General features: G+C 36.1%; 1 long non-coding RNA gene across 1 annotated transcript in view; it reads left to right on the top strand.

The window, feature by feature from the left end:
- Positions 1 to 23,796, top strand: part of LOC136854235 (uncharacterized) — a 1,096,131-nt gene that overhangs the window by 316,441 nt on the left and 755,894 nt on the right. The window lies entirely within an intron of this gene.

Raw genomic sequence — 23,796 nt, 5'->3', positions numbered from 1 at the left:
TGTCGATTGTATTGTTGAGTGAATTTTCCCCGTCAGGTAAAAAATCTGCGAGGAGGACTGGAACGAGAAAGTGGTTAAAGTGGTTAATGTGTTTTTCGTATTTTTTTATTTATTTTCTTCATCTACAGAAAATTGTTCAAGGAAAACTGGTATTTCACAGCTACAGGAGGAAAATCAGTCATGTCGATTTTATGTCTAAGTAAACTTTCGTCATCAGCTGACAAATTTGTGAGGAAAATTGTGATATGAGAGTTTTCTTGGGATAAAACTTCATTTCAGTATTTAACAAGTATTGAAATTATTATTTTTATCTGCCAACCTCATTTCAGTATGTAACAAATTTTGAGTTTATATCCACCAATCTCAAATGCTTTCAAACTAGGGCCCCTCTCCCCACCATTCCCTCTGACCCCCCCTTCCCTCCCCCCCCCCCGGTATATACCTCCCCTTAGACCCGTTTATGGATTCCCATTGCCTCTCTTTATAAAGGGAGCTCCATAACCACCACCCCTTGACTTAAAAGCGGATCTGCTGGTGGATGGCTAAATAGGGTCATTAAATTTTGACAAGATGCATATGACTATTACCTTCCTGTCCGATCTGCACTTTCCCCCCAATCTCCAGCAGATGTCCGTTTGATCTCTCTCTCTCTCTCTCTCTCTCTCTCTCTCTCTCTCTCTCTCTCTCTCTCTCTCTTTAATAAATGCAACTGGTGACAATTCTTATAACCGACGGATGTCAGAAAATAATATGTTGTTAATGATGATGCAAGTTATAAATAATCAGATATTTGTAACCAGTCTTCAGTGAGAGAGAGAGAGAGAGAGAGAGAGAGAGAGAGCAACTGCTTGGAAGGAAGTAACGACGGAGGAAGCGGTCTGATCCGAGAGGGCGTGGCGGCAATCACTCTTATCATTGCCATGGAAAGGTTGCCCATTTCTTCTTCCTGCTATCGTCCCCCCCCCCCCGCCAACCCCCTTCTTCCCCTCCCCTACTCTTGCTTTCTTATAATCCCCTGCTTCCAACAGCCCGTTTTACGCCCCTTCGTTTTTTTTCGCCCAAATGTACCTGTTAGATACTGCAACACATAATATGGATAACAGACGAGTGTATGGTCCCCTTCCCCTCCCCCCCCTTTCCCACACCCCCTCCCCCCCGCGTCCCCCTTTGTCCTTCTTCATTCTATCGAAACAGAAGAAAAAGAAGGAATAAAATAACAAAATAAAAAAAAGAAAGTGTGATAATATATCCCTTCTTTTAGAGGCGAAAGCGATGAAAGAAGGAAAGTTAGAGAGAGAGAGAGAGAGAGAGAGAGAGAGAGAGAGAGAGAGAGAGAGAGAGAGAGACGCCGTCGTATTTCCCCTCGCGCGGAGCTAAAGTTTAATTCCTCCATCAAAGGACGTGGCACCATTTCTTGCTCACTTTGATATTTAGCCCAGCCAGCACAGGTGGTCGCCCGGATCCTCCGGGAATTCGCAAAGGTCGGCGGAGGGTGAGGCTAAATATTCCATCCACTGGGACTTTCCAAATCCCCCCCTCTCCCCCCCTCCCCCCGCTCTCAACTTCCTCCATGCCCCCTCCTCGTAACCTCGGCAAAAGTTTCACGCGGTGTGAAAAATGTCAACCCGTGGTATTTAGCTCTTTAATCCTTCGCCCCATATTAATAGTTGTTCCGCGACGCTGGCTGGCGGAATGTCTCAATTAAATGTTCGTCTTGGGGGGCGGGGGGCGGTTTTGGAAACTGAGAGAAATTGTTTGCAATTCGAAATACGAAATCTAATCGATGGACGCAAGACGCTGAGTCAGCGCCCCGTATCCCAATGCACTGTTCATTATGTAAGAATGTCAGGGTGGCCTTTCCGTTTCGGCTTTCCTCTCTCTCTCTCTCTCTCTCTCTCTCTCTCTCTCTCTCTCTCTCTCTCTCTCTCTCATCATCATCATCATCATCATCATCTCATGAATTCATTTGACTTTTGTCTTTTTTTCTTTTACACACACTGCAAAGGCTCCCTCGAACATTTTCTTATGTAATTAGGTTTTATAAAGTGGTTCGTAATGTACTGTAATGCGATTGGCCAATATAAATGATCAAGGCGAGAGACGTTCAGGAAAAATTCCTTCCATTAAATACGATTTTATTATAATTGGCTACTGTAAATTTGCTATCACGTACTCTCACAAAAATGCGTTTGATTTCAAGAACGGTAATAATGTTTTTGTAAGACATTAAATTTTGGCAAGTTCATGTGTCATTGCAAATTTCCCTGTAGCTTGTTTTGTTACTTCTTTCGTTTTCCTCCCCTCTTTCTTTCTTTCCCAGAAAACCATTTTTCTCTGTCATCGCCATCTTCATTTCCACCCCTAACCCCCACCCTCACCACAACTCTTACCCCCCTATCCTATCCTACCCTACCCTACCCTACTCCCCATGCTCCCGTCATCATCTATATGCGCCGTTTCATTACTCTTAGAGCTTAACCTTCATTTACCTTACCTCCTTATAAACCTCCCATCAAAACCATCACTTAATCTTTCTCCCCCCCCCAGCCCCCCGTGGGAATCTACCCCTTACCTTCTCCCTTGTGGTAATCCATCCCTTCCCCTCTTTCCTATCGCCTGCCTCCTCCCTCCTCCTCCTCCTCCTCCTCCTCCTCCTCCTCCTCCTGCTTCCTTATCTTCCTCCTCCTCCTCCTCCTCATTCTCACTTACTATTATTAATGAAGGCAGATTACCTCCAGCCGATTATCGTACTTTTTGACTTGAAAAATTAAGAAATTCCTCACTTGCTTTATAAAGTAGCGGAGATGGAGAGCAAGGAAATTGTAAAGTAGGAAAGGGTGAGAGAGGTAAATCATGATCCAGGAAGATGACTGAAGACCTGAAAAATGGAGAAAGAAAGTAAAAGAGAGTTTATGTATCGTACGCGTCTAAAACTTAAAAGAATAGGCCATGTGTCGTACTAGTCTGAAGCTTGAAAGAACGAGGGATGTATTTTGTCTAAAACCTAAAGGAACGAGAAATGTATCGTACTAGTCTGAAATTTGAAAGAACGAGGAATGTGTCGTGTATCGTATTTTTATTTATTTTAAAGTTAAAAGAGCAGTGTAACGTAACGTCTGCGTGTAAAACCTAAAAGAACGAGGAATTTATCGTATTTTAAATTAAAAGAACAGTGGAACGTATCTTACTTGTCTAAAACCTAAAAGAACGAGAAATGTATCATACTGCTCTGAAACTTAAAAGAACGAGGAATTTATCGCATTTTCAATTAAAAGAACAGTGGAACGTATCGTCCGTGTGTAAAACCTAAAAGAACGAGGAATTTATCGCATTTTTCAATTAAAAGAACAGTGGAATGTATCGTACTTGTCTAAAACCTAAAAGAACTGTGAATGTATCGTACTTGCCTGAAATTTTAAAGAACGAGGAATCTATCGCATTTTCAATTAAAAGAACAGTGGAACGTATCGTACTTGTCATAAACCTAAAAGAACTATGAATGTATCGTACTTGCCTGAAATCTTAAAGAACGACGAATGTAACGTATTTATTTTAACGATGTAAACTCATAAACGAAAGTAAGGTCGGAATACTTTATGCCCATCTCCGTGATGACCCATGTCTCATTTCCTGCGCTGACAAAGGTCTCCTCCTAACTATTCCTTTTTCTTTTTTTCATCTATGTAGAGGGGATGATAATGGATAGGGGGGGTGGGATGGGTGGGGGAGGGGAGTATAAATGAAAAGTAATCACTTTATGGGGCCACACCCACCTTATCAAAATGGGCGGGCGGGCGGGCGGCCGGCCTCAGCTGATGATGTCAACCAACCAACCACTCACTCGAGTTCCAACCAGCGACTGAAAAAGGGGAAATGAAAGTCTGTCGGATAATATATTTCGGCTGTTGGATATCTCGCTCTTCAGAAAATGGAAGGGGCTGTTTGCAAGTGAAGATCTATTTATAAGGGAGAGAGAGAGAGAGAGAGGGGGGGTATTATCATATTTTGACATTAAATTTTTATCTATTTATATATCACTATTTTTTTTTCTTTTTTTTATAACTGATCTATTCTCTCTATATTTCTTATTACCATCTGTTACCACTTTCAATACAATACCGTATTCTTTGGAAGCCTGAATTTCAGGACGTTGGTCCTTGTGGGCTTGTTCCGGGTGAATAGGGTTCATCTAAATAATAACATTAAGCAGGGTTTTCCTCCTTCCGTGTTAATAATATTTCTGCGATTATATCTTGTCCAATTTTGTTCCTTTTTAACGTATAATTTTTCAGCGTCATTAATTATTAATCGACCGTCTATTTGTGCAGCCGATATTTCAGGTTGTATTCAGCTTGTTAACAACATTAAGCAACGTTTCTGTGATAATAACAGGTCTGTTGTTGCGTGTAAAGGCAAAACTGTATTATAAAAAAACTTAAACGTACTTTATTCTCAGTTATAAATAAATCGACATTTTCACCAAAACAAACTCAACATCTAAAATACCACTTTCAGTGTCATGGATTTCCAAGTCAGGCGTTCATAATTTTCATTTTTTTTTTTTTATTACATAGGTAGACAAAAATAACAATGATAGCTATTATCTTGTACATAGCTGAAATACCAAAGAGTTTTAACGAATCACTGGAAAGAAGGAAAGAAAAAGAAACGGCATTATTACGACTGATGAATCCTCTCTCTCTGACCTTTGAGCAGAAGCAACCTCTGGTTTTAGGTACAGATCGATAATGTGGAATGGCCACTGTTTCTATTCTCGTCATTTTGCCATATATATAAATAAGTATAGCGTTATTTCAGTTATTGGCGTCAAAGAAAGGTTCGTTTTTATGTTCCCTTGTAGGGGAAAATATTCAAACTTGCCAAGTTTTTGTGTGTGTATATATATATATATATATATATATATATATATATATATATATATATATATATATATATATATATATATATCTATATATAACATATACAAAAATGTGCATTTGTTACGTTACGCACACCTTATCAGTATTACAAAGATTTCGTGAATGGCCCAGAAAAATTCTTCAAAATGACAGTGGAATGCTTAGTGTGCTTTGAATATATATATATATATATATATATATATATATATATATATATATATATATATATATATATATATATATATATATATATATATATATATATATATATATATTTTTTTTTTTTTTTTTTTTCAAATCTGTCACATTTCTTTTAGTGATTCATAAAACTGAGGTTGCTTATGCGCAAGTTCGGAGGAAAGAAAGAAAGGAAGAGATAAAGGAAATAATAAATATAACAAAAAGAACTAATTCTAGTCTGTATTTGTCATAGGGTTTAAATCGCCTCTTTGCAGTTAACAAAATAATAAAAAATGCTTTTATAATCTAAGGCTTCATTCGTCTTCGTCAAGGGAAACCTATTTTTTTTTTAGTTTTCGGTGGCCCTTGACGATGGAACCAAAGCAATAGAGATTTATAGTGAAATATAGCTTATAGAGATGATATATATATACAGTACAGATCATTTATATAATATCTAGCATTATCTAGGGTTAAGGGTTAGTCAGTTGATTTAGGTGCATAAGCAAAGCGAAGCTACAAATTCATTTTAAAATTTCACAGTTGGTTATTTTTCCTCGGCTGATCGATAATAACATTGGCTTTAGTATACGTTGAAGTCCCAGTCCTTATATATATATATATATATATATATATATATATATATATATATATATATATATATATATATATATATATATATATATATATTATAAATATAAATATAATATATATTACCTTTGAGAAATTCTCCCAGCTACGAATATGTTCTTTCTTACCCTTAAGGTAACCCTGGACTTGATTTGCAACACGTCTTTCAAAAAGCAATAGTGTAAACGAATTTCCACAGCAATAAAATGTACAACGATTTTGCAGGAGTGAAATCTGTTGACTTTGACTTTACTACAAAGTATTTGAAAAAGACCCTTTTTTATATACACATGTAACGAGTTGATTAAATCCGGCGATGAGCGAAAGAAAGGAATTTTGTAGCCCATGCACTCATTAAACTGTAATATTCAGTATTGTAGATAATAGGTAAGACAATTTTTTATATTGTTTATGGTTTAGTTTCGGTTTAGCAAGAATCACTAAAGATACTACAACCATCACGGTCAATATGCAATAATAGTTTATGATACGTGACAGGAACCGCCGAATTTTGACCCTTCGCTGTAGCTGTAGATGGAATACCTTCCTGATGAAAGGAATACGGCTTCTCTCCCTTGTTAACCGGGGAAAATAACACTTAGTGATCGCTAGCGATTTGGTCAAAATTGCGGTCCCTGTCAGTCCTTGAGGAGGCGTCATTTGGGGGTCCGCTGCTCTCAGAAATGACTTCGAAATAGGGTAGAGATTGAGAGAAATTGTAATATAAATGCTTGAAGTGCGAGAGGACGTCCATTTGACGCCTACTTATTATAATATCGTGTGTGAATGAGACGCGCGTTTTGTAGGAGCTATGGTTTTCGTGCTTTTCAGCTATTGGAGAAGGCAGACGTTTGTCGTGATTCCTCCGAGTCAGTTTTTTGATTGTCCAAAAAATCGTGAGGTGATCTATTGTTTTTCGGTACATGAAAAAATACGATTATATTTTGTCCAGAAATTGACAGTGAATTACATGTTTTCGGAAACACAATTTACTGTGTTTCGGGAAATAGGCAATTCGTTGAAAATTGAACGCAAATTCAGTGTAACTTCCGTAAGCACCCAGTCACAAACAGCAGAAAAGTCCTCACAAGACCATAGCTCCTATGCCAGTTTGTAAGCATTACTTATTAATACTCAGCAATAAGTTAGCAATAATACCATGCATTTGTAGCAATAATGTGCAATACGCCCCCTAGTAGCTCAACAGACCGACCAGGTTGTTCTTGGGGTATTCTAGGAGGCGCCTTTTGGGAATAAAGGTCAGAAATGAGAATACATGAAAGCCACATAGTTGCAGTATATAGGAGAGATGTTATTTTTTAAGTTTCATTGCAGTTGTAATCGTGAGAAGTTATCAAAACATCGTCGTCATCTGAATTACTCTTCTTCTTCTTCTGTCAAGGAAAAATCAATAATTTAGTGCCTAACAGTGCAAACGACAAGTGGATCATTGGTAGGATGAGTGAGACTTCAAGTGACCTCAGAGAGTATATTTTACGTGTGTTCATTGTGGAGACGACAAAGTTTGAATAAGGATCCTCTGACGCTCGTCCTTCGTGTCTTTTTGTTAAGTGGTGTTCGCAGAAAAATTATCTACAAATATTCTGATATACCATTCGTCGTTTCCAAAGATTTCCCTGGTATGGTGTAAGTTTGGTCAATAGAAAATGACTGCTTTATGAATGCACCATTCTGAATTTATGTTTTCCCAGAGAGATAGAACAAAACATGTGAAAAGTTGTGTACAGTTTTTATTGTAAGCCCATTCAGTCTTGAGAACACCGTTGTTAACTAAAATAACAAATATGCATTGTAATTCTAAACCAGTTTGTGAAGGTTTTAGAAAATTGTTGACATTCATCTTTATTGTTAGTCTGCCTCCTGTTAATTCAAAAGTCTCATGTCAGTGCCACTGTGAATTTTCAATTGTTTGAGGATCGAAGTTTCAATATAATAGGTCGTTTTTCTTGTCACTTATGGTATGGTAAACTGCTTATTCATATGGTGATAACAATAATAAGATTGATATCAAATGTTGATATCAAACTATGATATCAAACGCTGATAGTATTTTTTCTTAACTTGATAACATTAAGAAAATATGAGGTTCCCGATTCCACGTTTGAATGAAAGTGTTAAAAGCATGAAGAGGTTCCAGATCTCAGTAATGCTGGATGTTCCAGAACTCACCTTGGAAAGTAAAAAGATATTTATAATTTTTCATAATTCAGTTATAAAGATACTCTAAATTCCTACTAAAGGGACACAAGGGATTCCGGATTTCACATGACGATTGCTTCGAGGATCCCTGAGTCCCCTTTAGCGAGAAAGCATCATCGATTCCTAATTCCCACTTTAGAGGGAAACTGAGGGAGGAGCAGCAATCCTTCAGACTCCAGTAGTGTGCTTCTTCATGCTTCCTTGTCCTATTCTTAGCTTGTATTCATAAGAATTCAGAGCGAAGACTCGAATAATAATTGTTATCTGCCACCACTGGCTCTGAAATGTTTGTTTCAGGGTTGCAAATGCAAGGGCGGAGATGCGTCTTGGGTAATAAATACGAAATTCTCCTCTCCTCTGATCATAAAAGATTGGTGTTGATTTTACCTGAGGACTTGGTTCAACTAAGACAGAGACGCACGCCTTTCCTTGCATTCACACCTGCTTACTGTTAATTCCACGAAGAGGCTTTTTCTTATGACATGTACAGGCTCCTTTATCTCTACATAACATTGTCTATTTCCTTTTTATGACTAGTTGTTAAATAACACTGGCGGAGGTAGCTATCGTTGGCTTAGAATAGAAAAAAAAAAGCAAGAAACAAATTGGTAAGATGGTTTTTCTATAAAAATGATCCAGAGGATTGAAATGGTGATATTCACCATGTATAGCAAACGTGTTTTTTGCCATTTTTTAATTATTGTTTCTTACTTGCAAATAATGACTTGACTTACATGGCTTAAGAAAGTATAGACTCCGAAGCTTAGGCGTCCGATAGGTTAAATCCCCCTTAGATATTATATGGAGTATTAATAGCCTTTTATAGAAGAACCGTCCTCTCTCTGCTTGAGATACGCAGAGCTCATGATGGGTACCTTCGACCAGGTGTGACTCTCTCTTTTCGATACTTCTATTTATTACTCATTCATTAATAATAAATACTAGTTACCTTCCGCCTCCTGCGGCTTTCGTCGCCTACAGCAGAGAGGTCGTGGAGGTCGCCGGGTATTCCAAAAGCAATAATTTGATAGATAAGGGTCAATGTGGGCTCTGTGGAAGAATTTTTGGGCTGGAGAGTTGTCCAAGGCCAAGGGAGTTTGCGGGCAGAAAAGACACAGTCCAATTAAATTTCATGTGGGATTGTTGTTGAGGCACGAAATTCGACAAGTGAGCGCCACGGGCGGTGGCCGAAGGTTTGCTTCAGAGTAAGGCTTCATTTTCAAGTCATTTGTGCAAAGGTTTCGGTCGTTGCAATTTCCTTCGAGTTAACTTGATTTTGACACGTTCTCTTCTAGCTGTGACACAGTGGTGTTTTTCCCTTTCTTTTCTCTTCAGAAGCTGGTCTCAGAACTCAGGATTTACGCCATAACACCAAGACGGCGCCATTTCATAACCAGAAGAAGCTACGACAGCTTCAGGTACACCGAAGCGGACCAACATGCCACCGGTCTTTAGTCCTGGCTGGGTGCCCAAGTCACAGGCGTGCCACTCGTCACGACTCCGTTAAGAAAAGATTCGAAAAACACCCTCTGTGTTTCCTCCCCAAAACCCCCTTCGTACCTGAGATATTATATATATGCTAGGACTGTATACACTTATTGCTTTAATCGTTTGTTTACTTATATATATAATATATTCTCCCCTACTCTATTTCGAGTCAGTTCGTAAGCGCTACTCACGCTGAGTTGGCGAACATGGCCTTATAAATGGACGTCTTTAGGATTGAATTTTAACTAATGCCATGCATGAGCATGTACTGTACATATATATAAAACAATGTTAATAGAAATGTTAATGATCTCCGAAGTTCAATCCTGGTCCAGCGTTTTCTCCTTTTTCTCTTTGACGTTTGTATTCCCCGCACAGCTTCAGCACCACTTTTCCCCAGGGGAAGGGATTGTATTTATACGCTTACACAGGTGTATGTATATATATATATATACACACACATATACTTACACATATTAATATAACAATATATAATATATATATAATATATAACAATATATATATATATATATATATATATATATATATATATATATATATATATATATATATATACATATACATATATATACATATATACAGTATACATATATAAATTATTTACATACACACACGAACCGTAAAGAATACATGCTGATGTATAAATTCTCTTCCTTCCTCGCAGAACAATATTTCCACTTTTATAATTCGTGCTGGAAACTTGTTTCATTGTCTTTTCTTTTTTTTCCCCGAGAAAGAGAGAATTAGAGAGAGAGAACTAGTAGACTTAGAGAAGAAAAAAGTCACGAAGAAAGCGTTACTTGGTTTTGGAAGCTCTGGCCTATTCAATTCAAACACGTCCTAAAAAGCTATTGAGTGCTATGCAATGGCCCAGTAGTCAAGCAATACATAACTACTGTAGTAGATAGATGACCATTAGCTAGTTTAGCGTTGGAGCCACAAGGGAAATAAAGAGAGAGAGAGAGAGAGAAAGAGATGAATCAAGACATTATAAGATATCACTAAACAAATAAAGTACCGGAATCACAGGTGGAGCGGAGGTAAAATATCATGAGAAATAGTTTGCTGGAAATGAGTTCAGATTGTTGAAAGGACATATTGCCTTGTAGGTCACAAATTCCTGATTCTACCTGGCGAGACACGCGTTCGCAAGATCGTATTGTGCCAGAACAATTGAAAAATTGTATGACCAAAAAAAAAAAAAAAAAAAAAAAAAAAAAAAAGAAAAAGCATGTATAGCCCAATTCCACAGGACCCACACTATGCAAGGTAATACAAACAGAATTCGAAGCAATAACGAAGCAATAACCATCGAATTGAAATATAGTGCAACTTGTTCTGATGCCTACTTAATTTGGGAGACTGCCTTTTTTTTTTAACGAAAATGTTTTGTACTTCTTTTGTAATAGGATTACGCGTGTTATATTGTGTGATTAGATCGTTAATGTCCGTATGTTTAATATTTATTTATTTATTTATTTTTGATTAGGAGGGATATTGATTAAAGTTTACCCCTACGCTTTAGGGATGGTTCGGTGTCCAGTGGACTGCATCATAGAGTGCCTCTGTATGTTCAAAGTGCCAAAATTCATGGAACAAAAAATGTGGTCCAAGTATTTGTCGTTTTCCTTGAAAGTGAAGTTCCCAAATCGGACCATCAGATAAATTGTTTACATCTAACATTCTGGTCATATATATATATATATATATATATATATATATATATATATATATATATATATATATATATATATATATATATGTAAACTTTAAATTGAGAGGATTACCCTGTCTAATCAAGGCTTTCAATTTCATCGATAAGAATTTCTTTATATGTTTGTCTATTGAAAACTAGTGTGTTAGAATTAAAAAGAGACATCCTGCCATCTTTGTATTATGTCAATTCAAGGTTGTGGTATATTTCAGAGCCATCGAATGAACTCGTGTGAACTCTTAATCGAAAACACCTCTACCCGTGTTTTGTACTTGTGTCAGTTTTATTTATTTATTGTCTCTACCACTGTTCAGTGCTTGTAACTCCTAAGTAACTTCTAATCTAGTCTGTAATAGTGATCTGTGGGTAACGCCATTACTTTGATTTTGACTGTGTATTGTCATTACCCTTGTATTTATTTTCTGAATATATTATCTCATATTTATTCATATTTGTATCTTGGGCGAAGTAGGTACAAGATAACAACGCCGCTGTGTTTTGCCAAAGGTCATTTCCACTGGCATAAAAGACTGCTTGTTTACAATCTGTTCTGAACCAACCACATTCTTCTCTTGTTCTGCCACTTGTATTGACTCCTAAGCCAGACCTCTACGAAGTTTTTATTTTAAGCTGAGACGTAAGCCACGCCCACTCTTTGATGGAACTGCCAGCTGTTTCCAGAGAGATAATTACGCCAGTTGTAATATATGTCCGGCAAGAACTGGCATCCCTACCAAAGTGAGGTGTTTGTGGATTGCTTCTTCTCTTGAGATAAGACAATTCCAGATCCCCAATTTGAATCCTCAGTTAGAATGCATAATGTATAGTTACGCAGTACTACATCATCTACATCCATTTGATAACCTATATTTTGTCAATGATATTTTAAAAAAAAGGAATATTTGTGCCAGATACCCCTAATCTATATATTTTATTATGAATGTATGTCAACAAACTGGTAAATCTTCCTTCTTTGCATTCTCGAAAAGAATGCTTCACTTTTTTACAATAGACCTCACCATTTCTCTTCCCGAGACTCCTCCTCCTCCTCCTCCTCCTCCTCCTCCTCCTCCTCCTCCTCCTCCCTCCTCCTCCTCCTCCTCCTCCTCCTCCTCCTCCTCCCCGCTTTCGATCTTCTTCTCTGCAGCCAAGAATATTTTCTGGAGATTGTGAGTGTGCCTACTAAAGATGTTGCGTGTCCGTGTATATATATCTGTATGTGTCTTGTACAGTACAGGATCAGAACGGGTTGTGTACAAGTATGGGTTGGGCGCTACCTTAGGCCTGTGTATTTTGAAGGCCTTTGGTTTTTCCGTGTGGTTCCACCTCTCGTAGCCTTGCTCAAGTGACTCCCTGTCCAGTCCTAGAGAAGATTTTTGTAAGTCTATTTTCTTAATAAATAGCGTAGATGATAGAAACGGAATTTTCATTTCTCCTTTATGGTATGTTTGAGTGTTGTAAGTATTGATGCAGTTATAAAACGTTGTTTCCAGAAATTAGAATGACCACCATTTATGAAAATTTTTAGGAAAATTATCAAAATAATGTGAATATGGAACCTCATTCAAATTGAAAATATTTTGGAGTGTTTCAATATTGATAGAGATATAAAACTTTGTTTCCAGAAATTAGAATGCTCACTATTTATGAGAAATTGTAGAAAAATGATAAAAATAATCATACTGGAAAATATTTTCAACAGTTTCAGACATTTCCTGGATGTGAATTCGAACTATTCTTAAAAGTTTTATCAGGAAATGTGACTGTGGAATTTTGCTATGAGAAACTTTGTTTTGGTGGAGGGGGAGAACATGAGGTATTTTTTACCCTTATTAATACTGGATCGTTATTGAGAATTGCAAAGAGCAATATATATATATATATATATATATATATATATATATATATATATATATATATATATATATATATATATATATTATATATATATACACATACACACACATACACACACACGCACACACTAACAGAGAGTGGCTCCAAAGAAAAAACAAGTAAAATACTTTAGCGCAATCGAGTTTTCTGTATAGCCGCTACAGCGTATGATCAAGGCTACCGAAAATAGATCTCGGTGGTCTCGGTATAATGCTGTATGAGCCACGGCCCACGAAACTTTAACCACGGCCCGGTGGTGGTCTGTCCTATATCGTTGCCAGAAGCACGAGTATGGCTAACTTTAACATTAAATACAATAACAACTACTGTGTTTAGTGGGCTGCAATTTGGTATGTTTGATGACTGGAGGGTGGATGATCAACATACCAATTTGCAGCCCTCTAGCCTCAGTAGGTTTTAAGCTCCGAGGGCGGACAGAGAAAAGTGCGGGCAGAATAAAGTGCGGAAGGACAGGCAAAGCCGGCACAACAGTTTTCCTTTTAAGAAAACTAAAAAGGACTACAGTTAATTTGTCAGTTTATTTTTCTTCTCTGATTGATCTTTTCTTTATGTGATTCACCTTCTGTTACTTTCAGATGAAAGTAACAGAAGGTGAATTACATAAACTGGACAGCGAGGCACATATACTACATATCGGTGTTGCTGGGCAGCAGATGTGGTTGCTCTCGACAGGAAATGAGGATCAGGGAACAGCTGTGAATGAGAAAGACTGTGCAAAGTACAATTGAAGGAAAACTGACAAACGAGAGATCATCCGTCGATGGTCCAAGTCAGAATTGCTAATGTTAGGAAACAGGAAGAGAGAAATTTCTGGCAGAAGCAGACATCCACACCGTAAGGCTTTATATATTTATCACTTGTATAAATATATAAAGCCTTACGTACAAAACCAAGCTGTTGAGCACGCTCGATTTAAACAATAAATAAATCTTTATAATCTTTATTGGCAATCTTATTGCTAAACATTGCAAAAGTGGATAACGAGGGCTAAACAATTGCATGCGTGCGATGCGTGATATGGAATATGTCGAAGGACAATGCAATCAGTCAATATTACTCTCACGATATCCTCAAGGGAATTATTGTCTTTTATTTCCAACACTTTAATTATAGGGCGGCCATTGAATCTTGTAGGGTGTTGAAGGTACAAGAAGCCTGGTGTGGACCCCGGGATTCACCTGCCAGCTGAGGCCGTAATTTTAAGATTACTGTCTCCCTGAAAAGTGGTAGTTAAAAAAGTAAATTTTTTCCAGCAGTTAATTATATGTAAATATTTTGGTCAATGCCTTTTTTCAATAAGATTACAAATTAGAATCTGTAAAGTTTATAAATAACCTTCTCCTTTCTGAATGGAAACTATGGGACACATGACGTCATAATTATTCAAGCTGCAAAAGTCTTGCAGTTGGCGATGCCATTCTACTGCAATGTCTTTAGCTTGGCTGAAGAACGCCAACTTTGTTACCTAATTCAGTATTTTTCAAATAGAAACCAATTCCCTAAGTTTAGGGTCACAGTCATTGAGAAAGTCTTGAGAATCCTTTACGGTCGGTTTTAAGATTGAAAAATCCCCTCTCCCCACCCCCACCCCCGACACACACCTTCATGGATAGTATATCGTTAACTAAATGATAAAGCTTTTCTTTCGACGTCACTGCACCTAATTACTAGTCATACATAATTGCAAGGAAATGATGTTACACTGAACGCATGTAACAACATCCGTAAATCACACAAGAATTTCCACATGAAATTTTTTTACCCACACGCTGAATCTGAGTGCCATCTTCCCCCCCTCCCCCCACCCCCCGCTTTTCAAATGGAGCTCAAAATGGCCACACATCACGTACTGTGTAAGAAGTTTTCATCCTTTGAGGAGTCTGTGTAAGTATTTGCTCCTGATGCCAGTCCAGAAACCGTCCAGTGTACGAGAGTTTTCCCGCGAGTTCCTTTCCTTGAAAAAATGGAAGGAAATCTCTCCGCACCAGATCTTCCTTTTTCGATGCCTCTCTTTTCTGCATTTTCTTTCTCAAATTCGAACGTACGTACACACATACGAAAAAAATATTCAACAGATAAACGCCCTTGACGGAGAATTCTTTGAAATTTTACCTTGTACGTCCCACCTGGCTGTCTTTGGTATAAAGCAATGTGGAACCAAAGCAGTCGAAGAATTTCTGGAATAATATTGTTTTCGTCTCTCGCTCTTTCTGTCATGAAAACAGCCTTATTTACTCGTGTCCTGAAAGACAAAGACTTAAGGATGAGGAAAATTTAATTTAGAATATGAAGAACCGCAGAGATTTTTTTTTAGTTTGCGGATTACTTGAGGATGAACCAGTCATCGCTTATTAGAATATAAACCGGGAATGAAATTACAAGACGCTTCAAAATGAGTGGAGCAAAATTACAGAAACTGAATTAGGGAGGAACATAAACCAAAAGGCTTAGGTTCGATTCCTGACCGGGGGAATGATGCACTTAACATTTGGTTTAAAGTTATTTTCAAGGAGAGCTGTTAATCAGCTCAGTGGTCTGGTAAAACTAAGGTCTACTTAACTTTCTCAAGGCAAAGTGGGTTTGATGTAAAGGGTACATGTGATTGTGTATATAAAATTTGTAAATTATACATTATATATATATATATATATATATATATATATATATATATATATATATATATATATATATATATATATATTAGCTGAAGCCACTGGGAAAGTTCAGCATTAAACTTTGTTCCCCGAGGATGTGTTAAAAATACACGAAAGTACTTGGCACTCTGTCGTTTCATTTTGAACTTTACCAGTGGCTTCAGCTCATGCATTATATATATATATATATATATATATATATATATATATATATATATCATACAGTATATATATATATATATATATATATATATATATATATATATATATATATATATATATATATATATATAGTATATACACAGTATATATACAAATTAATAAACAGATGAAAAGTTTAGGTACATGACTAAAATACAAGAATTGTTCTAGGTAGTAAAGCGTTACTTTTTCGTGTGAACTTTTGAAGTTGTAGCTGCACAACATTCTCTAGGCAGTAAAGTTAAAGAGAGCAACAGAAGAGGTAACAGAAAATATCTGGAAAAACAGACAGATTCTGCTGACAGGTGGACTGAGATGGAAGACCAGAGTAAGAAGAGAAACTTAGAAAACACTGATGATGCCGTTCTAATAGACAGAACAACATAGGATATACCAAGCTACCCTAAGAATGCATCCCAAATCTTGGTATTCCGGTAGATCTGAAAGCTGGGAAAATAATGAGGACAGAGTATGCACAAAAGGATCAAATAGCACTATATATAGATCGAGAAATCATCAGAGAGGTTGAATCTTTCTAGGAATTAGGAATGCTGATATCCATCTAGGAATTAGGAATGCTGATATCCATCTAGTTGGAATTATCCATCTGGAATTAGAATGCTGATATCCAAATTAGGAATGCTGATATCCATCAGAACTGAATGATCAGTCAAATCAGACAATGGTCAGGCTGAATCATGGAGCACCAATGATGGTACCTAAAGGTTTTTAAAAGCAAAGCTTCAAGAAGTCTCCATAACCGAAATCACGCAAGTTCCTTAGGTCGATCACATAATGATGAAGGAACGATTGAGGTGGCTTGGACGTGTCCGTCGCACCACCCTGGGGAGAATAGTGCTGATAGTGTCTCAAGGACTCCTCTGTCCACCAGAGGATTTTGGAGGCTGGGGATGGGTAAAGATTTGTGACAGTGAAACTACAAGAGAGATACGTGGCAAAATTTCACGGCAACTATTTGTGGAGCTTGTAATTAGAGATAAGAAACACGCACACATACATACATACATACATACATATATATATATATATATATATATATATATATATATTATATATATATATATATATATATATATATATATATATATATATATATATATATATATATATATATATATATATATATATATATATATATGTGTGGGCATGTGTATAATATATATGGCCAATAAAAGGGCTCATAAATAATAAAAATAAAAATCTAAATTTTTGCTTGTTTACTTGTTTAGAGGTAACAGGCTGTTTCAAGCATTCCTGCGGATAAAGTAAATCAAGTAAAGTTTCTTTTCCTTCAAGTTCACATAACTAGAAGACGAATTAAAAAAAAAAAAGCTTTAAATTAGCCTCTTGACTTTTTTTCTATTCAGACAGTAGTCTAGTATGAAGCTTTGACCTCGAATTTATAAGAGCTTTGGTTCTCGACTCGTTTCGGGTCATGGATCACCAACTCAATAAAAAAAAAATCTTGGGCCATTTATTTTTAGAGTAACGATAAATAAAGCATAGACAGCAAACATTTTGGGCTGAAATATATTTCTTGCGAAAAGAATTACGGTCTGAAGATTGTCATTATATATATTTTTTTAATGGGGATAACACAAGATAATGAATGATCAGTTATTTATCTGGATAAAGTTGTTCTTACTGCTTTTCAGTTAATTTTAGAATATGTGTACAAGTCTCCAGTTTATTATCTAATATTGTGAACGTCCTGTGGACCACCTATAATGTCACAATGGATCACTAGTGGTCCGTGGACCACCCAGAATGTCACCACGGACCACTAGTGGTCCGTGGACTACACAGAACGTTACCATGGACCACTGTGGACCACCCAGAACTTCACCATGGACCACCGGTTGATAACCACTGTATGACAGCAAAGGCAGCGGAATATTTCACTGTCGCTTCTCTTGTTTTTCAGAGTCACTTTTAAAATCAGAATATTTTAATGAAAGTAGAATTTGACGGTCGGTTAACATCGAGAACTTTTCTTTCTCTCTCTCTCTCTCTCTCTACTCTTCTCTTTGATTATCCTCGAGAATGATCTCTCTCTCGAATCTAGATCTCTCTCTCAGAGAAGGGTTCTAGATAAAGGGATTACTTTTGTCTTTAATTATTCACCGAGAATGATGGCCAAAAAAAGAACCCATGAGAGGCAGAAATAAAGAAATAAGGTCGACTGTGTGTGTTTGAGTGTGAATATTATGCCACAAATCGTTTAATATCCAGTTCATTACACTTTGAGAATAATTTGCATCCAAGGGGGATAATATGAATTATAAGTGCTTCTTCTCAGACAGGATTCGAACCAATGCCTGCTTTAGAAACAACGAAAGATAATGATAATTCACTGTCTATCATTGTTAAAGGAGGCACCGGTTGGAATCCTGCCTGAGAAGAATTATTAACATTCATAGAACGCCCCCGGGTGTAAATTATTATTCCGAAAGTATAGTGAATTGGATATGAAACAATATTTGTGGCTTAATATTCGTGAATGTAAAAACTGTGACAAAAATTTGTAGATGTACTGTATATAATATACAGAAATATGTATATAATATATATATATAAAAATTTATAGATGTAGTGTATATATATTTATACATATATATATAGTATATATATATATATATATATATATATATATATATATATATATATATATATATATATATATATGTGTGTGTGTGTGTGTGTGTGTGTGTGTGTGTGTGTGTGTGTGTGTGTGGTTGTTCATTAGCATCCATCTCCCTCATTCATGTAAGATAAACACACACACACACAGAGAGAGAGAGAGAGAGAGAGAGAGAGAGAGAGAGAGGCAAGGAATGGAAGAATCACATTCGCTGGTATGGAAACGCAACCATTGTCTATGGAGGCCCATGGTCCATCCCATCATCCCTACAAAACGAGAGAAAGTGTCGGGGAAACGAGCACAAAAGATTACGGATGCAATATTTTTTTCTTTATTTTCCCGGAAATTGAGTCTCATGGAAAGAGGCTGGAACAGAAGGAGGCTCCTCCTCCTCCTCCCCTCCTCCTCCTCCTCCTCCTCCTCCTCCTCCTCCTCCTCCTCCTCCTCCTCCTCCTCCTCCTCCTCCTCCTCCTCCTCCTCCTCCTCCTCCTGGTGAACCTCGAGTTTTCCTGAATCAGCTCAGTATTGTCCTTATTATAATAGGATAATGGGGTTTGGAGAGAGAGAGAGAGAGAGAGAGAGAGAGAGAGAGAGAGAGAGAGAGAGAGAGAGGCCGCTGCCGGAAGGAAAGGCCCTTGATATCGGAGGGGTGAGAAAATATATATAATAATCATGTATATACATATATGTATACATTTATACACATGTATATACATGAATATATTATATATATTTTCTCAGCACAATTGTTCTGTGCATTGATATAATTAATAACAGGACCTCAATTAACCAGGATGGTATCTAACGAAGAATTGTATTAAAAAAAGTTACAAGCTTTCAAGAGCATTCTGTCTTCATCGTCTGGTAGCCGTAAGATGACAAGACACGGGTCTGGTCACAAGACACAGGTCTGAATTCTTTTAACTTTTTTATAATAAAATTCTCCGTTAGATACCATCCTACTAAAGAACTATTATTGAGTATATATATATATATATATATATATATATATATATATACATAAATATATATATAATATATATTTAATATATTTATTTATAATAAAATTCTCCACGAAGGAAAGAGAAACAATGGAATACCATCATTGTTTCGCTTTAATTTTGATATATTCATTACGTTCCATATTTAATGATTCAGTTATATATACATATATATATATATATATATATATATATATATATATATATATATATATATATATATATATATATATATATATATATATATATATATCACAGACACATATATATATATATATATATATATATATATATATATATATATATATATATATATATATATATATATATATATAATTATATATACAATAAATATATGTATTTGTGTGTGTGTGTGAATATAAACCAGTGTGTATCCTCCTACACTTTTTTTTGAGGCCAGGAGATATTCCCACTTGCAGCAACATCGCCATCTTCCTTCTGCGCCTCTTAGCCGAAATGAGGGCTGACGATCCCTTTTCTCAGCAAAGCAGGAAGTAAAGGCGCCGGCACAATAAAGAAGCGGAAAAGAAGAGAGTTTGAAAAGGGAAGCACTGAAGAGAATAGCGGTAGGGATACAGTGAAAAAAAAAATAAATAAAAAAATAAACAATTTTAGAGTGAAGCTTCCGCAAATTCCTCCTCCTTGAGGCCCCTTACTCCCTCGTCACAGTGGCCTCGATCTCTTCCACGGAGGCGAAATGGGTTCCTTTGAGGACAGTCTTCAGCCTTGGGAAGAGCTAGAAGTCTCACGATGCAAGATCTTGGGGAATGAGGAGGGTGGTGGTCGAGTACTGCGATCTGATTGTTGGCCAGAAACTGCCCCACGCTGAACGCGCCGTGCGCGGCCTCGTTGTCTCTCCTAAGCCTATATGGAGAAGTCATAGACGCAAGGTTGACCAGCACATAAGCAGAATTTAGTGATTCTAAGATGTTGCGTACCTCCAGTTAGTGACATAACAGCAGTGGTTAGCCAATTGAAGCATTTATGGCATGACCAGTATATAGCAGAATAGTAGTAAGATGTTCTCTATTGTGACATTAGTGGTTAGCCAATATATATATATATATATATACACTCGTTTATATATTATATATATATATATATATATATATATATATATATATATATATATATATATATATATATATATATATATATATATATATATATATATATATATATATATATATATATATACATATATATATAATATACATACATACATATATATACATACATACATACATACATACATACATACATACACACATACATATAGCTAACTCTAAAGAAACAGATCTGGGTATGCATATCTCTTTAAAATATAGAAGAGTTATTATGAACCAAAAAGTGTCTCTTGAAAACCTCCCTAGTATCATATAAAAAAAATGCAAGCTCTGACAGAATCCTCTATACATTCAGTACAACAGTTTCAAGTTTCGCTTCGGATGTCTGCTTAAATGATTTTCTTTAGAAACGTGTTTCACACCTAATTTCAGTCGATCCAGAAGAGAATAGAGCTTGCTTTAATTTAAATTGACGAGAGAAAGGTGATAACGAGACGAACAGGTAACCTACAGCAAACAATTACAAACGGAAAAAAAAGAAATATAAAGAAAGGTTGAGAGAATAAGGCAAACACAGAAGAAGAAAGAGAAATCTAGAGCTTCAGAATACAGAAATCGAAACGGCAGAATAGAATGCAAGATTGAAAGAGGAGCTTTTCTATGTCATTTATTGAAAGGCCATTTCAAGCAAAAGTGATTATTTACTTGTCAGGAGTTGATTGGCATTTATAGTACATTTTCTTTACAGGTATTATATTTTATCATGCACTGACTCTACAGTTTAGATTATCCAAACTAGTAATGTCATAAAGCCTCGTCAGAAATACCTCGATTATCCGAACTAGTGTTGTTAGTGAGTTAAAATGAATGTGATATAAGAAATGATAATCATTGTAATTTTAATATTTACTTTTATTTTTTTTTATATTTAGGCCCACCTATTATTTTCGTGCCGAACCTCACTTCTAAGAACTCTGTATTTTATTAGTAGTTTTCGGAGCAGCGTCTCTATTGTCCTTGTCTTCTAGAAGCAACATTTTAGTTTGTCGGAAAATCTAGATGATTTCTAGATTAGATTACAGGGAGTAGTTCATTCATTGTCATTTTTTTTTAATCCATTCCAGGTATTGCGAGGTCACGTCTTTACAAAAGCTCTGACGCTGCAGAAGTAATCTTTTCTAGGTGTTGATGAGAGAGAGAGAGAGAGAGAGAGAGAGAGAGAGAGAGAGAGAGAGAGAGGGTCTCAGGTGAGTGGCATGCTTTGATTTATTTATAAAGGCACGAGACAGAAAGACGCAAGACTATAACGAGATTGTCATTTTCCGCCGCCCGTCTGGGCACAGAAATGAATACATTCGATTATAAGTTACTTATATGTTTATGGAATTATTTTCACTAACTACGAAATATTGGTCCGAATCTTGAAATTAATTTGTCTGGTTGTCTGCTGAACTCTGATAGATCTTTTTGCTTTAAAATGCAGCACACCTTTGCGGCGTTCATTGAAGTCACTGTATCCTAAACGAGATTTTGTTCTTACGTAACAGCCACTACAATACACAACGCTGAACCGTTTTCCTGCCTTACGCTGAATGAGAAGTGACATAGCGAAGTTCGTTGATTTGAGGACTGTGACTTAAAAGGTAGAATTAGGAATAAATTAACAAATTTGTGAATTTCAACAATATTTTCAGCGCCGAATAGCCTCATAGGTCCCAGCGCTTGACCTTTGTCCAAAATTTTGTCCTTTGTCCAAAATTTTATATTCAGTTTTTTGTATATTCTCGATACAAGTACGATTTACTTGCAGAATTATTGAGATATTGTCGTTATTTTTGCGGAGCAATTGGTATAGGGATAATAGCACATGACACAAAGGAACGAAAGAAAAGAAAAAATATTGGAATAAAAGTAAAAAAAAAATAATAAAATAAAATGGGGGAAAACAAATCACAGAGTGCAAGAGAGGGGACGGGTAAATCAAGAACCTCAGGGAGAGAGAGAGAGAGAGAGAGAGAGAGAGCGTGCTCGCTAGAAAGACAATATTGCGTGGGAAAAAATTAAAAGGAAAAGAAAATATAAAGGATAAAAAAATACGACAAACTGTGGCCGGGCCAAATGGATGACTGAATTTTTATTTGAAGTGAATTTTTATCGTCATGTTTGGAGTGAATTGCCTTGATAAAAAAAAAAAAAAAAAAGACGGGGAAATATCGAGGTACTGAAAAGTTATGTGAAAAATTCACCATGGGGTTTTATGACACATGACCGGAGAAAAACATTGTTGAAGAAATGAATAGGAATCTGACGAAAGAGGAGAAATGTGTAAAAAAAAAAAAAAATATTCTTGTCTTGTAATTTGAACGATTTCATAACAATATTTATTACGTGTGTTGAAGTCAGACTAAAATTGAATGTAGATATTATAAGATTTATAGATATGATAATATATAATTATAAGAGTATCCAGAAATCTTGATAAGAGAAAAAAGGTGAATGAAGAAAGATTTAAAATTTTGAAAAATTCAAGCATATTTTGACCCGTCCTGAAGACAAAAATGTTGGGGACAGAAGAAAAAATAAAATAATATAAAGATTTACTTATTATTTTGATCATACACAAAATAGTTGAGCGACTGAGTCCTCTTTACTCACTGGATGGATACTTCATGATAGCCCAAAATATTACATATAGGTTAATAATGATCATTATTGTCACTGTGAACATGAACCTTATTCCCACATGGCCACTGACTTGAAATTCAGGCCTCCGAAGAATATGGTGTTCGTTAGAAAGAATTAACAGAAAGTAATAGGAAATACACATTTTCGAGATCAGTTATTAGAAAAGGAAAATAAACTAACAAATTAACAAATAAAAAGCTAAAAATGTAAACAGATAAAAATGTAATAAATGAAATAATAACAATTTTTATGTTAATAGTCCCTTTAAGGAGAGCTCATCCAAATTCCCAGGTGCTGAGGTAATGATAACTGAACGACGCATTTGAGGGAAGCAACGTAATATGCAGATTAAAAAAAAATATTTTTAAATGCAATAATCGAATTGCAGAGATGAAGTGGTTGGGCGAATTCGTTGT

This window comes from Macrobrachium rosenbergii, chromosome 28, assembly GCF_040412425.1.
Source record: "Macrobrachium rosenbergii isolate ZJJX-2024 chromosome 28, ASM4041242v1, whole genome shotgun sequence".
NCBI lineage: Eukaryota > Metazoa > Arthropoda > Malacostraca > Decapoda > Palaemonidae > Macrobrachium > Macrobrachium rosenbergii.
Note: the sequence above shows the minus strand (reverse complement) of the source record. Positions and strands in the feature narration are given on the sequence as shown.